Below are 16759 nucleotides of genomic sequence, written 5' to 3' on the forward strand. Positions count from 1 at the left end.
TGGAAAACAGACTGCCAGCTTTCTCCTTCTCTAGGAGAAAATTCTAAATGGAGTTACTTTGAGCTCTTGTGACTTTCTTGTTGTCTGGTTCTCTGTCCTTGCTCGGCGTTACCGAGCGCTGTGTGCGGGCACGGGCAGAGCGCCCGGGAGGTGTCGCTGGGAGCCGGGAGAGCTCCGAGCCCCGAGCCCGGACACGGAACGGGAAGCGTTTCCCAGCCCGCTGCTCCAGGGCCTGTCAGAGCTGCTTGGAGCTGAAGGTGTTTTCCTGAGGGTGGAAGAAGAGATGTACACCGTATCTCTTGTTGAGGAATGGTAATGGTGTAATTGTTATGCTCAGTTCTGCTTATGTTGCTGAAGATTCTGTATTTCCTTTAAATCATACAGGCTAGTTTAGGTAAATTGTCCTCAGTAGGATTAATCATAAAATCAGAATGGTCTGTATTGAAAGGGACATTAAAGATTCCCCAATCCTAACCCCCTGCCTTGGGCAGGGGCACCTCAGAGCCCCATCCAGTCCAGTCTTGAACACTCCAGGGATGGGGCAGCCAAAACCTCCCTGGGCAGCCTGTTCCAGTGCCTCACCACTAATACCTAACTTGCCCTCTCTGTTTGGACCCATTACTCCTTGTCCTTCCACTACAGCTCCTGAGGAAGTCTCCCTCTCCAGCTTCCCTGTAGGCTCCCTTCATGTACTGAAGGCTGCTGTGAGCTCTGCACACAGCCTCTTCTCCAAAAAATCCCAACTCTCCCATCCTGTCTTCATAGGAGAGCTGCTCCCATCCTCTTTACCAGCCTCACGGCTCTCCTCTGCATTTGCTCCAATCGTTCCACGTTCGTTTTACACTGAGGGTCCCAGGGCTGGATTCAGTGCTCCAGGTGGGGTGTCTGGGGCAGAACCCCCTGCCTTGTCCTGCCCGTGCTGTTGTTGCAGCCCAGGGCTTGTCCATCCCTTACCCTGGGGATTGCCAGAACAGGCACAGCACGGGTTGGGCTCCTTGCCCCTTTCAGCTGCTGTGGGAACAGTGGGGCCAAGCACTGGCAGGGCTAAATCCTCCCTGGGGACAGAGCCCTGGAACCTGTCAAACTGAACAATGTGTCATGTCAGAGGGATGTGCTCCAGGAGGAAAAGGGTCGCTTGGAAGCACCAGGTAAGTTCATCGTTTGTGGGACCGGGCTGTGAAATTCTCTCAGTTTTGTGCCATATTCTGAGCACCAGCACTGCCTGGGCAGCTCAGGGCTGATCCAGCTGCCCAGGAGAGTTACTGGAGCCTTTCTTCCCCTCTCTGTGAAGGTACAGGAACTTCTCTTGTCTGGAGAGAAGTGATAATGGGATTAAACCCAGACGTGCATATAGTTGCTCAAAATTGGGTTTTTTAAGGGCTGACACAAGCTGTCCCTGCCTCATGGTCACCTCCAGGCACCAGTGTGGCTTCCCTCTCCCTTCCCATGATGGGTGTTGTCAGGCTTTGAGCCCCACTGCTCTCTTGCTTTTTCCTGTCATTGCCATCTCTCTTTATGGCTTCCCTTGCCTTGATTTAACCTCCAGAATATACTGCTTTTGTCTTTTTCCCAGCAGCAATGTACACATTTCCAGCATTGCCTTTTCCTCCAGCAGCATTTTTTGTTCTCCCAGCAGGTACAAATCTGAACAATGATTATTATTTCTCCCTGTCCCAGTGTGAGCTTTTTCTTGCTTTTTGCTGGAGCACACATCAGAAAGGAGCTCTCAGCCTCTGTCACTTCCATCTCTCTTGGCCCTTCCTTCTCCAGAGAGTGGCAGCCCCCTTTTTGCAAATCAGTCAAGCTGATTTTCTTCCTTTCCTTTAAGTAACACGAGTTTAGCCTACCCTGATTTGGGGTCAGCTAGGGCAGCACTCAAATATATGAACACACCTTGATATTTTCTTCATTTCAGCCTGGAATGGTAAATCCAGAAAGGTCTTTGGTTAAATCAATAGATGCCATGTGCAGTTTCTACCTCTGTTTCTAGGAAAGCATTTGAAAGGTGACTGTTAAGTATGAAAAGGATTAACCTTGACAGGGATTTAAGGGAAAGCTTTGATTCAGTCATGGCCAGAGGACTCTCTCAGTGCTAGGTATCTCTTTATTCTGAAGGCTTTGGTGGTGTGTGACTGGTTCTGTAGTGGAGGCAAATAAATCATCTTTTACCCCTGAATTCTTCTGATTGACAGCTCCTGTTTACAGGTACCTCTGTGAAAAAAAAAAAAACCCTTAGTAATTTATTTCAAGTAAGGAAACTTGAACACCAGTTATTCTGCTGTTGAGTCATTGCCACTGCTGGAAACCATTAATTTCTTAGCTGAAAAGGGGCAAAAAAAGTAAGCAGTGACAATCAGAAAAGGCAAGAAATTATGTGGATTTATAAAGGCAGAGCTGCAAGTATGCACTGCTTTGGTTGGTTTTTTTAACAGCTTGCTTCCAGTTGCATTTTCTGCCACTGTGCATTTTAATATTCAGCTCAAAATCATTGCTTGCAAGTTAATACCAAACAGCACAAAGCGAGTGAAGAGTGCGCTGTGTTATTTTTCGGAGCGATGCTGTGTGTGTCACTTTGTTCCGCTGTTCTCGGTGTCGCTCACAGACCGTGGCACACGGTGTGGTTAAAAAGCACCTCCCTCATTTCTGGGGGCTCACGGGCCGCTTCTTTCCCTGTTCCCATTAAACCCAGAGCAGCAGAACCCATGGAATTCACCCAAGGCAGGTTCTGGGAGAGCTGGCGGTTCTGCCTTAAGCTCATCATGCGGTTGTTTTGTTCTCCTTTCAATGCTGGGATCAAACTGGTGAAAAAAATGCGGCTGTTGCTGGGAAGTCCCTTCAATAACTCGGCACATTTGCATGACAATTCTCGGCTGTGCCCTGGTAACCTCCCTCCTTGCCAGCGCATATCTTGGCAGCAGGAAACGCTTGCACACTCTTTGCTGCGCTAATGGCATGGCCGTGAATGTCCTTTTCTCGCTGCCAGGATTGCTGGACACACTTACAGTTGGATAAATGAAGATTTCCCTCTTTTTCTCTGCTCTCCCCCTTTCAGGATAAATTTCACCTGTGGTTAGAAATGTATAAATTTGTACTGAGCAGAGTTGCTGGTTAGTGTGAGCGCTTTATTAGAGATGTCAGCCAGCAGGGATGCAGCTGCGAGCGGAGCCGAATGGATGAGAGAGGACGGTGTTAATGCACGGCAGCGTGGATGGGATGTGAGATTAAATTGTTCATTGTGCTGCAGGGGGACCTGGCTCAGCATTCAGGGCCAAGGCACTGCAGCACAGCTTTTACCTGCAGCCCTGAGTGGAACACGGGCTGGCAGGTAACGGTGCCGGCTGTGCCCGAGGCTACAGGTGTACCTACATGAAAAGATCACCTGAGTTTTCTGGTGGCTGCTGGTTTTACAGGCTGATATTTTATTCCCTTTCAGGCTGCTCACTCAAGACCCCTTTTCAGGTCAGAATTCTCCTTCTTCAGAGCCAGGAAGGGGCTTTCAAGTTTAGTGCAGCTGTCAGGGATCAATCTCTTTTACAGCTCCTTCAAGTTCTTTCTGATGCAGATGAATAATTTCCGTAGATCCCGAGTCCTGTGTTAGGCAGGAGTGAGAAGAGGGTGACTGGTGTTTTGAACTGTAGAAGCTGTCGACTGACTGGGTGAAGAAACCAGTGACAGCCATTAAAAATTAATCAGGTTAAATGAACTTGGGAAGGATCCTAATCTAAGGGGAGCAGTTCTGATGCTGAAAGCATTTGAGATGTGAAAGAAAGGGGATGGAAACCTCTTTCAGTACAATATATTTTAGTGGACACAGGACACACTGAAAGCTGTTGTGAAATACAGGCTATAAAAGAAATGGTTTCCTCGTGAGGTTTTTTTTCCTGTCGTTTTTTGTTACAATAAAACCACAGCACATAGCATCTGCCTTTTTCTTCTTTTTTTTTTTTTTTTTTGGAAGTCCATCCCATCTTGCTCAGCTCTGCTGGCCTTGGCAAAACCAGGACTATAAATTGATAAATTCTCAGAAACTGCTGATGGAGCAATAACTATCTATTATATTGGGTGTTCCATTTTCCTCTCAAACTCATGCTGCAGATATCTCCTTACACATCACTTAGGTAGTTGTTCCTGTTAACTTTCTTCAGCAGTAGATTCAGGTCTGGATTCTCTTTTGGTTAAATATTCTGTTATTTTCAGTACTCTGGCAAGCAATACAAGAATAATATTTTTAAATGGTATTTAGGTAGTTACAATCAAGCTAGGATCTCAAAACCATATATGATTAATAAATAAAGCCCTTACAAAAAAAATAGCATTCCTGTAATGTGCAAGGATGTGATGGTTTCAGTGGTCCCAAATTCTTTGTGGATGTTGGGTGATGACCTGGGAATAGTTTCTGGAGAGTGTTTAGGTTTCTGGAATTGACCAAATCTGACTATTGCAAGTGTGATGCTGCAGAAACACCATTTCACTGATGTCCAGCTCTTTTGTTGTAGTTTTGACTCATAAATTCAGTGGTTTGTGTGAAAATAGAGTAGAAAGCCCCCAGTTCTGCGGGGTGACAGAGAATAAATCAGTGCAAGGGTTTTCTTGGGGCAGCAGGAGAGTTTGGCACCAGCTCCCCGGGATCCCAATCTCATGTGTGAGCCTGTGCCAGCTGCCCTGCAAACAGAGCTGGGTGTTTCTGTGTCACTGGCTGTGTGGGGAGGGGTCACCAGGTGGCTCAGAGGCTTTTGGGGACACAGACCCCTGGCACAGGGTCCCAGGGGACAGCAGTGGGCAGTGACACCAATCCCTCTTTGCCCTGGTGTTTGTGCAAGGCTTCGAGTGGAGGGAACCATTCCCCAACCCCTTCCTGCCCACAGTGGGGGTGGGCTGGACCCTAAAGGAGCACCAGGGACATGGGGGCAGCTTTGTCCCTGAGATTTGTCCCCCTGATTGGGCTCTTGGGCACATAACTCAATCCTTCTGTCAGCTCAAAGCAGGTCGTGATCTGGTCTCCTGCTGTTAGCTTGTCTTTCTGTGTATGGCAAATTTGGATGCAGGAAAGGAGGACTTAAAAAGAAGGAAAATTAAGGAGCTTGGCCCTGTTATGCAGCTGAGACAGTGTCACTTCTCAGATTTGAAACTTCTTTGCTTACATGTTCTGTGGTAAATTCCTGCACAATAATTGCCTCAATTAGGCTCCAGATATACAGGGTTTTCCTTAAAGTACAGGTAAGTTCTATGTTTCAGTGGTCTCTGAAAATTATCTCCTCTTCTTAGCAAACATCAGTCCCTTCTGCAGCTGTTTAATGAAACTCTGAGAGTTGCAAATCAGTCAAGTAAAAGATTTTGTTTCATGGAATGTTTCCTGTCACCCTTGCTTCTGATCCAGAGATCCAACTAATGGGGTTAAATCTGAGCAGTTTAATGGAACAATGTTATTTAAGCAAAGCAATCATGTCCTGCTGCAGCGTTGTTTGGTATTAAACAGCAATTAGATTTGTCTGCCTGACAAAATTGCCAAGCTCCTCTGAAAGCAGCTGTAATCAGAAATGTCACCCTGCAGATACCAGTGACAGATATGGCCTAACAAAACACAGGCTTTGGCTGCAGCTCCTCACATTGATGGATAATCCCAGGACACACAGCAGTTGAGGACTGTTTATGCAGCCTGCACTTTGGGATTATTCCTTCCACTGTCCTGCTCAGGCTCGTGTTTTTCACTGCAGTGTGCCACTGGCAGCCAGGTTACCCTGCAGGCTCTGCCTCCTCCCTCACTCTGTGAAATGGCATTTGGGATGCTGAGCCTGAGGTTTACCCAGCAGTGCTGGGTGTAACAGCACATGCACTGGGCTCCACTCTGGTGTCTCTGCAGTGGCTCTCTCTGGAAACACAAGGAACTGAGCAGCAGTTTTGGATCATGCAAGAGTCAGCACCAACAGTGAAGCAGATGTGCTGAAGTGCTGATTTAGAGGAGCATTTCCACAGACACATCACTGGATTTCGTTCAGCAGCCTGTGTGGGAACTTGCACAAGGGACACTTTGTGGGTAACACAAATCCCTGTCTCCCAGACTCATTCAAATTCGTGAGAATTTTTGCTTAAAAACACCTCGAACATGTAGAATGTGTGTCAGCCAGTGTTAAAAAGCAGAACTTTTATTAGGCTAAGTAATAAGCCTTCCTCTAAGCATCCTGACTTTTAATCCTTAAACATTTGTTTTAGAAAGTGAAAGAGAAAGAAAGCTGTACACAATCAGACTATAGAGTGGGTACAAGCACATGATGTGGGTAAAAGAGTTGGTCATGGGGGTATTTTTAGTCTTAGTATTTCCTCTCCTGTGAGATAGTAGGAAATTGCTTCTTGCTCTGTATTGTTCATGGGGAGATACAGGGCTGTGAAGAAGGGTGAAGGTGCAGCTGTCCTGGGGGTCTGCAGCAGTGGCATCACTACAAGTTTTTATGGCCACAAACCCAGCAGTAGATTGTGGATTGGACTGTGCTGGCTATTTCAAGCAGTGGGGCTCTTCTCTGCTCTCCAGTCCCTGTGTACTTGTGCACTTATCAGAGCACTAAAACTCCTCAGGGAGTGTGTTCAAGTGCTGGAGTCCTGATGTGTGTTATTTGTACCTTTCTTTGATCTGTGCCAGTTCGATGTAGCTGGGGTAGTCTGAGAGCTGTCTCTTCCATCACTTCCCCTCCAGGATGGTGTATACTGGTGATCTGCTAAAGATTCCCCACCTCCATGGCTGGAAAAAGTGCCAAGCCTCATTCATGTTCATTCAGGCTTCAGCTTGCTCTGGGGGTGAAGCTCTCACTGGGAGCAATGGGTGTACCTGTGCACTTTGGGTATATTCCCTGTTCCCCAGGAGTGTACCTGTGCACTTTGGGTATATTCCCTGTTCCCCAGGAGTGTGCCTGTGCACTTTGGGTATATTCCCTGTTCCCCAGGAGTGTACCTGTGCACTTTGGATATATTCCCTGTTCAGTGCAGCTGATTGCTGCTATCCGATGCTCTCTCCCTCTGCTGCCCCTGGCACTTTTGGCATCGCTGTTTGCCACCAGCCAGAAGCTGTCCCAGTGGGATGCAGGGTGCAGCCCACCCTTGGAGCAGCCTGGTGCTGCAGGGGCTGCAGTGTGGTCTGGAGCTGCAGATCTGGCCCAAGGAGGCAGGGGAGGATCCCTGTCAGCCCAAGGATCTGTCCAAAGCTCTTTGTGCCACTCTGGCTGCAGGCTCAGGGAGCACAGGGCTGAGGGTGTGTGGGTCACACAGCTCTGGCACTCCAGCAGTTTTCCCTCCGTGCCTGGCTGCTGCCACCGACCCAGCAAATCTGGGAAAGGGTGCCTGACGTGAGTCTGTGGGTCCTGGCAGCAGGAGGATGCTGCCACCAATGTCTTTTCTGGGAGACTCTCTGCCCCTCCCTGCTGTGTGACCCACATAGGTCTGGATGAAAAGGGGGACAGCCAAGAGAAAGCAGCTTTGGCACAGAGACATTGCCCAGCGTGGATAGAGGCCACAGCCCAAGCAGCCCAGTGAGGGGCAAGTCACACAGAAAATTAGGATAATTAGTTTTATATGTGGCAGTGTTGTAGTTCCTCTCAGAGAGACACCAAACTTCTTAGTAGAGTAGTTTTTTCTTTTTTAATTATTGTTCAAATGTTTCTTCCCTCAATCTTGAATTACTCTGAGTGCTTTTCATAGGTTAATCTTCCTCTTTACCCTTGAGGGTAATTGAGCAGTCGCTGGGTTTCCGTTTTTTTCTCTTTATCTTTCGAATGTCTATAAGCAATTGTCATTTTTAAAATTAATTAAACCCCCCCTATAGCTCTTTTACAGTTCAAATGTGCTACAAAAGCAGGATTCAAACTGCACCATTCTCTCTGGAGAATGATGAGTGTGTTATGTAGGGGTGCAGTTCCTGTTCTTGATGTAATAACTCTGGTAACAAAGACACCTTTCTTCAGGGTACCTTCCTCCAATTACCCTTTTCTTTTGCTTTCTCTGCTAATGTTAATAATTCAATATGTGGAAGCAAAGTCTTAAAGGGAGACAAATGCTTTGTGTCCCGACATTGTGGATTTAAGTTCCTTTGACAGATGCAGTCCCTGGAGTGTGTTTGGGCTCAGTAGCCCTGGAGCATTAAACCAGATCGTGCTGCCTTAGGAGAGCCACGAGAGGACAAGAGAGTCAAGTCCTGGGAGCAGTTTGTCTTCACCTTTTAGAATCGTTTATCCAATCCCCTGGGAAAGCCTTCCAGCCCTGCACTGTGTTTTATACAGTATTTTATACTGTATTTTATAGTGCTTTTGCTGTTAAATAAGGAGTGCTTAGGGAAGGCGAGGGGAGCAGTGGGTTTTGCACAACAGTAATTACTTCAGGCTTCAATGGCAGGGACCTTTTGACCTAATGCCACTCAGGCTGATTCTGTCACGTTTAATCCCTCATGCTCCATCCGTCCCTGGGAGCCTGCAGAGGTGCTCTGAGCTTCTGATACTTTGATAGAAACAACGCCTGAAAGGTAAAATTCATGTGCTCTTTCACTTCAAATTCTGCACTGGAGCCTTCAGGAATTGCTCTCAAGCTTTGAGGAGAAGCCATGCTTTTGTTGGAGGCTGGTGGTTGAAGCCTGAGATTATGGATTGTTTCTGTTCTGTTCCTGCCCTGCAGATTTCCCCGGAGCTGGTTGCTAATTGCTGAGCCTTTGAAAACACTTTTACATTTTGGTTACATGTTTTTGTTCCCTCAGGGCTGGCTCTGCCCGAATAGAACCATTTAGTCATTGTTTTTTTTTTTCAGACTGAATGCTCCATGCAGGTGTGGGTAGCCAGTGTTCTTTTCTGGTTGTTAAAATCAGGCAGTTTCGTTAACCACTGTTTGTCATTTCCTCATAAATTCTGGCTGTAGAAGTACAGGCACAAACAAGCAGAGCGTTAATTAAGAGTCTTTTGGCCTTATTGCTTCGTTTGTCCTTGGATTGGCCCACTCTTAATTACTACCCAGTTACTATTGCTATTATTCTTGTTTAATGAGATAATCCAAATAATCTCATTTCAGTTTCACAGATCATTAGATCCAACACACTTATTAATAAGGCATTTGTGAGCTCTTTATGTCCACTCAGCTGTTTTCAGTCCTTCTCATTCCTCCAAGATGGAGGGAAGGGATGTGCTGAACATTTTGTAGTTGGGTGTTTCCTCAAAGTATCGGTACCCATTGTTTGAGCAGCTGCTTCTTTTTGTTAACTGCAGCAATAAAAACCTTGTACATGTCGGACAGAGGTGTTGACCGTGCTGGTGAGGAGTGCCTCTGGCCAAGAGGGAGCTGCTGCAGCCTCTCTCCTGCCAGGAAGGGTCACCTTTCCCAGGCAGGTGTGGGGCTCCTCTGCTCCACCGGCACCGGGGCCAGGGCAAGCAGGGCCGTTCTCTGCCAACCTGCCAGTGCCAGCCAAAGGCAAGGAAGCGCCAGGGGGACCATCCAGCTCATTGCTTCCCCATCTTTTCAGCAGCACACTCAGCCATGCAGCCGATTACCTGTTCTTCCATGGAGTCCCCAGGGCAGAGTGGCAGCCACAGACCCGTGTCCCGTGCCTCACTGGCTGCCTGCAGCTGCTGAGATGTGCCTCTGGGGCAGGGATGGGGGTCTGCTGGGATGGCAGGGGCTGTGGGTGTGTGTTCGGGGGTCTATAGGGATGGCAGGGGCTGTGGGTGTGTTTGGGGGTCTATAGGGATGGCAGGGGCTGTGGGTGTGTGTTTGGGGGTCTATAGGGATGGCAGGGGCTGTGGGTGTGTGTTTGGGGGTCTATAGGGATGGCAGGGGCTGTGGGTGTGTGTTTGGGGGTCTATAGGGATGGCAGGGGCTGTGGGTGTGTGTTCGGGGGTCTATAGGGATGGCAGGGGCTGTGGGTGGGTCCCGGGGGTCTATAGGTGTGTTCTTGGCTGGAGTATTGGTGATGTTCTGTCACTCCCTGCCGATACCGATGCCTGCCCCTGTGACTCAAACCCCGCCTTTGATCAGGGCTCCTAGAGCGGTCCTTGGGTTTCTCTTTGTTTGCTGATATTTAAAACAGTGAAAATTCTCTAAGGAATTGAAACACATGGGTGTGTGTGGCTATGCTTTTGTACCAACAATGGAAAATCCCAGTTTTTGCACACACCCGTAAACCCAAAGCTAAGAACAGCACACGTTTCACTGCCTTTGGTAGAGAGAACCCCTGGCTCTGCAGGGTGTGAGCTCTGCTGGTCACATCAGTGACTTTGTCACTGGGCTTCAACACCTGGCACACATTTCTGCCTCGGGACAGCAATCCAACAGTGAAACAGCCAAAGGAGAAGGGTTAAAATAATCAGCCTCGTTTCATTGTTGGACACGCTGGCACAGGCTGAGCCTCTAAAGCTCCTTCTCTCGGGTGAGACTTCTCCCTGCTGTGTCACCCACGCGTGCCCGTGACAGAAATGGAACAGAGCTGCTAGAAAGGGCTGGACTGACATCCGTGTGTGGCACACAGGCCACGGCCCCTGCTCCTCTCGAGTCTGGAACTTGCTGTAAAGGTGAGACCTGAAGGCTGCTGCCCTGATGATTTCTTTGCAGGAGGGAGAATTCCACCTGCTCTTCACTGCGGCTTTGTCTTCACCCCTGCACGGCTGGGAAGTCCAGCCAGGCTGAGCCTGCACTCACATGCAAAAGTCTTTAGCCTGATTAAGTGTCAACTCTCTGTAAGGAAATGTGCCTTGAGGCTGCAGTGGGGGTAACCCAGGCTGTGGATTTTCCCATGTGGTACCAGCCCTGCTTAAGCAGGATTTAGCAGTCTCCTCCTCAAGCCCCTCTCCCCACCCCTCTGCCCTTCCCTGGGTGTCAGCAAGACACAGACGAGAGAGTTTGAGAAGGGGAAAATCCAAACCATAAAGGAAGTAGGGAGGTTCTTTTGTTGATTCTTTTAAAAGAAATTCTAAATATTTTCTCTGATGTGTTTTCCCATGTTGCTGCACAAACAGCTCTGTCAGGAAGCAGAGCAAAGGCAGGAGCAGCTCTCTGCCTCAGAAGTGCCAGGGTTTGTTTTTGTGTGTGATGGCAGGGCCAGCACCAGCCCTGAGCTAATGCCATCTGCTGCAGTGCTGGCCCCAGGGCTGTGCCCTGTGCCAGTGCTGCTGCAGTGTGAACACAGCTCCTGCCTCTCCTCACCTACTCCTGGAGAGCAGGGAATGAGTTTAGGGATGGATAATCCAGGCTAACTCTGCAGTGAAAACAGCTCCCTTACCTCAAATACCACCCAAGTCTCTCCTGCCCTCCCAAATCTCCAGGTTCCCCATCCTTCAGCAGCACTGATATTCTCCTGGCACAGACTGGAGCAGGGAAAATTAATCGTGCTGTAATGACAACCCCCCTCTCAGAACCTGGCCTTCTGTTTGGTGTAAATGAAGGGCAATCTGTGGCCTATCAACAGACTGCTTCCTTTGGGGAAACAGCCTCACACTTCTCACATTTCCCTTTACACTACTGACTGCTGGCATCTTTTCCACCTCAAGATCTGCTACATTGCTGCAAAGGGTTTTTTTTTTTCTCTTTAATTAATTTCTTTCAACTCTGTCAGGATAGAGGGTAATTAAATGCTTCAGTATCTTGTCATAAAAATGCCACTTTTCAGAGGAATTGTCTTAATGAGCCTGTTTTTCAGTATAGCAGAGGCTCATCTATTAGTCCAGTGTATATTTTTAGAGCATGGCATTAGCCAGAAAAGCCCATTAGATCGTTATACAAGTGGCTGAATCAGCAAACTGTATCTGCTGCTATTCTGTCAAAGCAATAACGTTAACATTATCAAAGTGATTAAAAGCCATTCATTCATTTTGCATCTGGGTTGACAAGTTCATTCCTGCAGAGGCATCCAGTGTGGAGCTGGGAGAAAGGAAAACTGAAAGCTCATCATCTCCCTCAGCCTGAAGATGTTCCAGTGTGTGACAGATGCAATCAAAACATGACAATTGAGTGGGACACTGGGTGCCTGTGCTCTGTCACACCGTGGCTTGTCACTGACAAAGCACAGTCAGCCTTAGCTTGGGACCCGTGTTCAGGATTTGCATCTTCCTGCAGTGGGAAAAGCTGGAGCAGGGCAGGGTTTCCACCACAAACCCCTCGTCCTTCAGCCCTGCCTCATCCTCCTGGAGCTCCAGAGCCACGGTGCTGCTGCTGGCCCTTCCTTTGGGGCTGTTGCAGGTGTGTTTGGCCAGTGGCTTCCCTGGCTCTCCCCCCAGGAGCCAGGAGGGCTGGGCACTGCACCTGAGCTCCTGGCCTTGGCAGAAGCAAACAGGGATAAAGGAGTGCTGGCATCACTGCCGTGACCTCTCTGGAAAAGCTGAGCACACAGAAAGCTTTGATTCCTGGAGGCTGCCTGGGGAAGCTGCTCAATTAATTTGCTTGCAGAAGGTGCAGCACATGCAGATCCTTGCCATGGACAGGGCACCATCCAGGGCACAGGGTGTGGGAGCTGCAGGAGCTGCAGGGGCTGCAGGAGCTGCAGGAGCTGCCCTGAGGCTGAGGCTGAGGCTGGACTGACCTGCTGGCCAGAGGGACAGATTTACATCCACAGGCCTCTCCTTTCTGCTGACAAATACAAAGCACCTGGGACTTCTGCAAGTCAGATGGAGCAGCAAGGAAGGAAAAGGCAGAGGAGAAGAAGGACAAGCTGTCACTTGGTAAAAATCCCCCACCTGCTCATCAGTGAGCTCACCTGCTCTGCTCTGGTCAGTACCTGAATGTGTTCAATGGCATCAAAAAACAAACCACTGAGTTATCACACTGGGGTACATACGTTTAGCTGAGGTTTTTTTCATGTTTTTCCATGATGTCAATCCCCTTTATTCGGGATTTATTTTAATGCCACGAGCCTGTTGTGGCAGTGTGTCACTAACACTGTGTGTTTGTTTTAAATCAGTGTCTCACCTGTATCACTGTGAGTGTCACATCTGGGTGTGCTGTTGTATCCCTGCCCAGGGGGTATTTGCCTTTTTGATGGTTGGTGTTCATGCTACACACAAATTGGTCTTTACTACCAGAGTGAAATAAACCAACTTTTTTTTTTTTTCATTTTTAATCTGCGAATAAGAAAAAAGTAGAAAATCTGATGGTTGATGCTTATCCGGGGGAGAATTGCTCCAGCAGGGCATCAGGGATAGTCTCAGAGCCATGAAGATGAAAAAAATCCATTAAAACTCTGGATTATTTAGGCACTTTAGCTATCTAATTGAACTGCAGTTTTGGTTTCCTTTTCCCATTTCTAGGCAACTTTGTAGTCACTTGGCCTCCTGCTCATTCAATTTGTGTCTTCATTGCACTCTTCAAATCAAGAAAATGATTGTATTTAACAGTTTATTGTCTTCCATAGCCTGCTAATATGAATCCTGCCTAGGAAAGAGTAATTTTTTTAATAAATGATGAATTCAAACCATCAGGTGAGAGTTGATAGAGAGAAACAATGGTGTTTCATTTTGAGGAGTGGATTTGAATTTCTGAAAGACATTTAAAAATGCACAGAATAGTCGTTAGGTTCGGTCTGATAAATGTATCTCGGTAGAAGAGGTCAGAAAAGAGAATTGCAAAAGCAGCAAAGTTTTGGCTGTGAGAGAGCCATGAGGATGAACACCTGAATATTTCACACCCAGTGAGCCAGAGGTGGTGTTCTGCTGTTGATTTGGTCTGTTTTCTCTATCAGAGGCGTGGGCATTTATTGGTGGGTGCTCTGTAAATGCCCTTCGCCCCCGGATTGTGCTGGGAGAATTCCCGGGAAGTGTCTGCCACAAGAGAGCAGTGTTGGTGCGAGGAGCTGGGGGAGCTGAGAGCCTCGGGCACTGGAATTCTGCCATGGAAATGCGCGGTGAAATTCGGATGCAGCACCACGGATCTTCTGGGAGCTCAGCGGGATTAAGGGATAAAAATAATGAATGGGGACTAATTTCTGGTATTGAGATTTGAGTTTCTTCAAGGCATCGTTGATATGGCTGTGGATTCTTTGGAAAATTTGAAGGAGTTGAAAATTTCATCATACTGCTGATAATCTAAATATGTTTTTTCCTTTTTTTTCCCTCCAGTGTGAGTCCAGTGAAAGCACTCTGAGAGTGTAATCTGGACATGTGTGTGTATTTGGGTAGGGTGCCCTAATTGTGGCCTCCAACACCTGAAGGGAGCCTACAGGAAAGATGGGGAGGGACTATTGACAAGGGGATGTAGTGACAGGATAGTGGGGAATGGCTTCAAACTGAAAGGGTAAGTTTAAATTATGTGCTAGGAAAGAATTCCTTACTGGGAGAGGGTGATGGGGCACTGGCACAGGTTTCCCAGAGGAGCTTGAAATATGTGACTGCCAATTTCTCTTCGAAAAAATAAAAAAATTAAAAGTTTTAAGTTGAGAAGTTGGTATGGATTAGTGTGGAAATAATTAACCTTAATTTGTGTGCAGCTTGTTAGTGAAAAATCTGTCTCGATATTGCAAATTATAACTGCTTTCAGTCTTGATCAAATTACTGATTTTCACTGAAATGGATTAAAAATATTTTTCTATCAATAAAAACCAATACTAAATATTTTAAAGCACTTCCCTGATAGCTCCTGACTTGAAAGCCTGGACTCTGATTTTTAAAACTGCCACTTTACTGTGGGGCTGTCAATGATCTGTTTCCATGTGATGGAGAGCTCACTATCTAAAAATGACAAGGCAAGTATGTGTCAAAATGAGATCCTACAGAAGCCAGGCTCAGGCTTAAGACAGCAGGATGGATTACAAGAAAGCAGGATGGACAACAGGATGTGTTTAAAGGAGAGAAGGATGTAAATGGGGAGAAGTGGCTAGGGGGTTTAAAAAAAAAAAAAAAAAAGAGGTGAAAAATGATCCAGTCATGGAGAAACATTTTAAGGTTGAAGTAAGTGGAAGAGAAATAGCAGACTGCACTTGGTGCAATAAACTGCTGAGCTTAGCAGAAATGGATCAGCAGATAATTTGTTCCATTTGGAGGAGACCTAAAAAAGCAGTTGGGTGAGAGGAGCAAACTGTGGGAGAGCTGCATCAGAGTACAATGGTCTCGACAGGTCTGGCCTTTCTCCAAGTGTCTGCCACTGCATGCTCAGGGAGGGGTAGCACAAATGCATGTCACAAGTTTGTCATTACTTTTCTCCTGCTTTACCTGTGATTTTTTAAAAAGATAAATAGGGAGAAGGGGTTGCAGTGTGTGCAGTGAGAATGGGAGCTGGGATAAAGCCTATCTGAACTGATTAGCCAAATTAGTGCACTTGCTAAAGTAGCCAAAACTGAGCTTCATTTTGACTAAAAATAGTTGTCTTATCTAAATATGTCGTGTACCCACTCTGCCTTCCACTTCCGAAATGCTATCACAGCTGCAGTGTCCTGCAGCCTAAATTTAGAACCATTCATGCCACTGAATTTTCCAGTACAGTAGATGGATGCTGCAGCTTTTTTAGAAACTAAAATATAGGAAAGGTTAAGAATAACATAATGCAGAGCCACCATACTGAAATATCCGTGCTTCATCTTTGTAACCATTACTGTCTTCAGTTCTTTAAGTAATGATGGTACAAAATGTGTGAGGATTTTAGTGTCTGAATTATCAGCGATGGTTCTGGTTGGTTTTTTTTTTTTTCTAGAATGCTGACGAGTGTCCTTGACACCCCTTTTGTGAAACAGTGTATTTGATACAATCTGTGAGTCACACGGGGCATGAACTGTGCTGGCTGCTCACTGCTGTCAGCCAAATTTGAATGTGAAATTTATCCCTAATATGGAGCAAGATGAGACAAAGGACTGCCAGAGTTTATAGATCTGTAGCTTTTCACGAGCCCTCACAAATGGAGGTTGTTTGGGATTTCTTTGGTTTTGTTGTTGTTTTTTTTTTGTTGTTGTTGTTCACAGGTACACGCAGAAACAAGGTCACAAAATCTTTTTTTTTCCTCCTGCTCATATACAGTTGTCAGCACAACAGCCCACATTATATCTGATAGCCAGTGTGTTTTCATACTTCAGGACTTTCCAGAATACCTTTCACTAAATCCAGGTCTGAATGAAAAGTGTATGCTATTTAATAGTTTCTGTTATTAAATGGTTGGAAACTCTTTCTTTATGTTCTGTCTAATAACATTTTCTTTGAGAGAGACTTGACAGAGTAGATGAGCATGCTTTTATATTTAGATTAAAGATTAGATTTAGATTAAGCCTTTATGTTTAGATTAGTTATAAGGTTGCTCATCAGCTGACAAACTGACCAGAGTTCTTGAAACAGCCTGAATTGGTGTTAGCTCTAGTAAAATGCATGTGAAATGTGTTTGTTCTATTGTTTTGCCAGTTCTTGCCAGATTGTAAAAGTTTGGCAGTGTAAAATATGAGTTCACAAAAAAAAAGTTGCTTTTTTTGTATCTGTCCAAAGATGCAGAAATCTTGAGGGACCAGTAGATTACCAATAAATCTCCTGATTTCCTAGAATCTTTACAGCTGTTTCCCTTTTGGAAACTCTGTAAATTCTCGATACTGAGAATCAGGTCCTTGAGAAGGATTCCTAAAGTGACTTAGAACATAAAAATCCTCTGAATAGTAGAGGAAGGGGAGGGAGAAAAAAGGTGTTTTCTGGCAGTGTGAGCATCAAAATGCAGCTCCTCGTGGTGGCCAGGCAAGAGCAGTGTTTGAGCAGGGCTCAAAGTGCATTTCATGCTCACACGTCCTCCTTTGTGCTGGTGAAAAGAGAGATTCCTGCCCAGAGAGGGCTGGCTCTGCTCCCCC

Source organism: Sturnus vulgaris, chromosome 18 (assembly GCF_052056855.1).
Source record: "Sturnus vulgaris isolate bStuVul1 chromosome 18, bStuVul1.hap1, whole genome shotgun sequence".
Lineage (NCBI taxonomy): Eukaryota > Metazoa > Chordata > Aves > Passeriformes > Sturnidae > Sturnus > Sturnus vulgaris.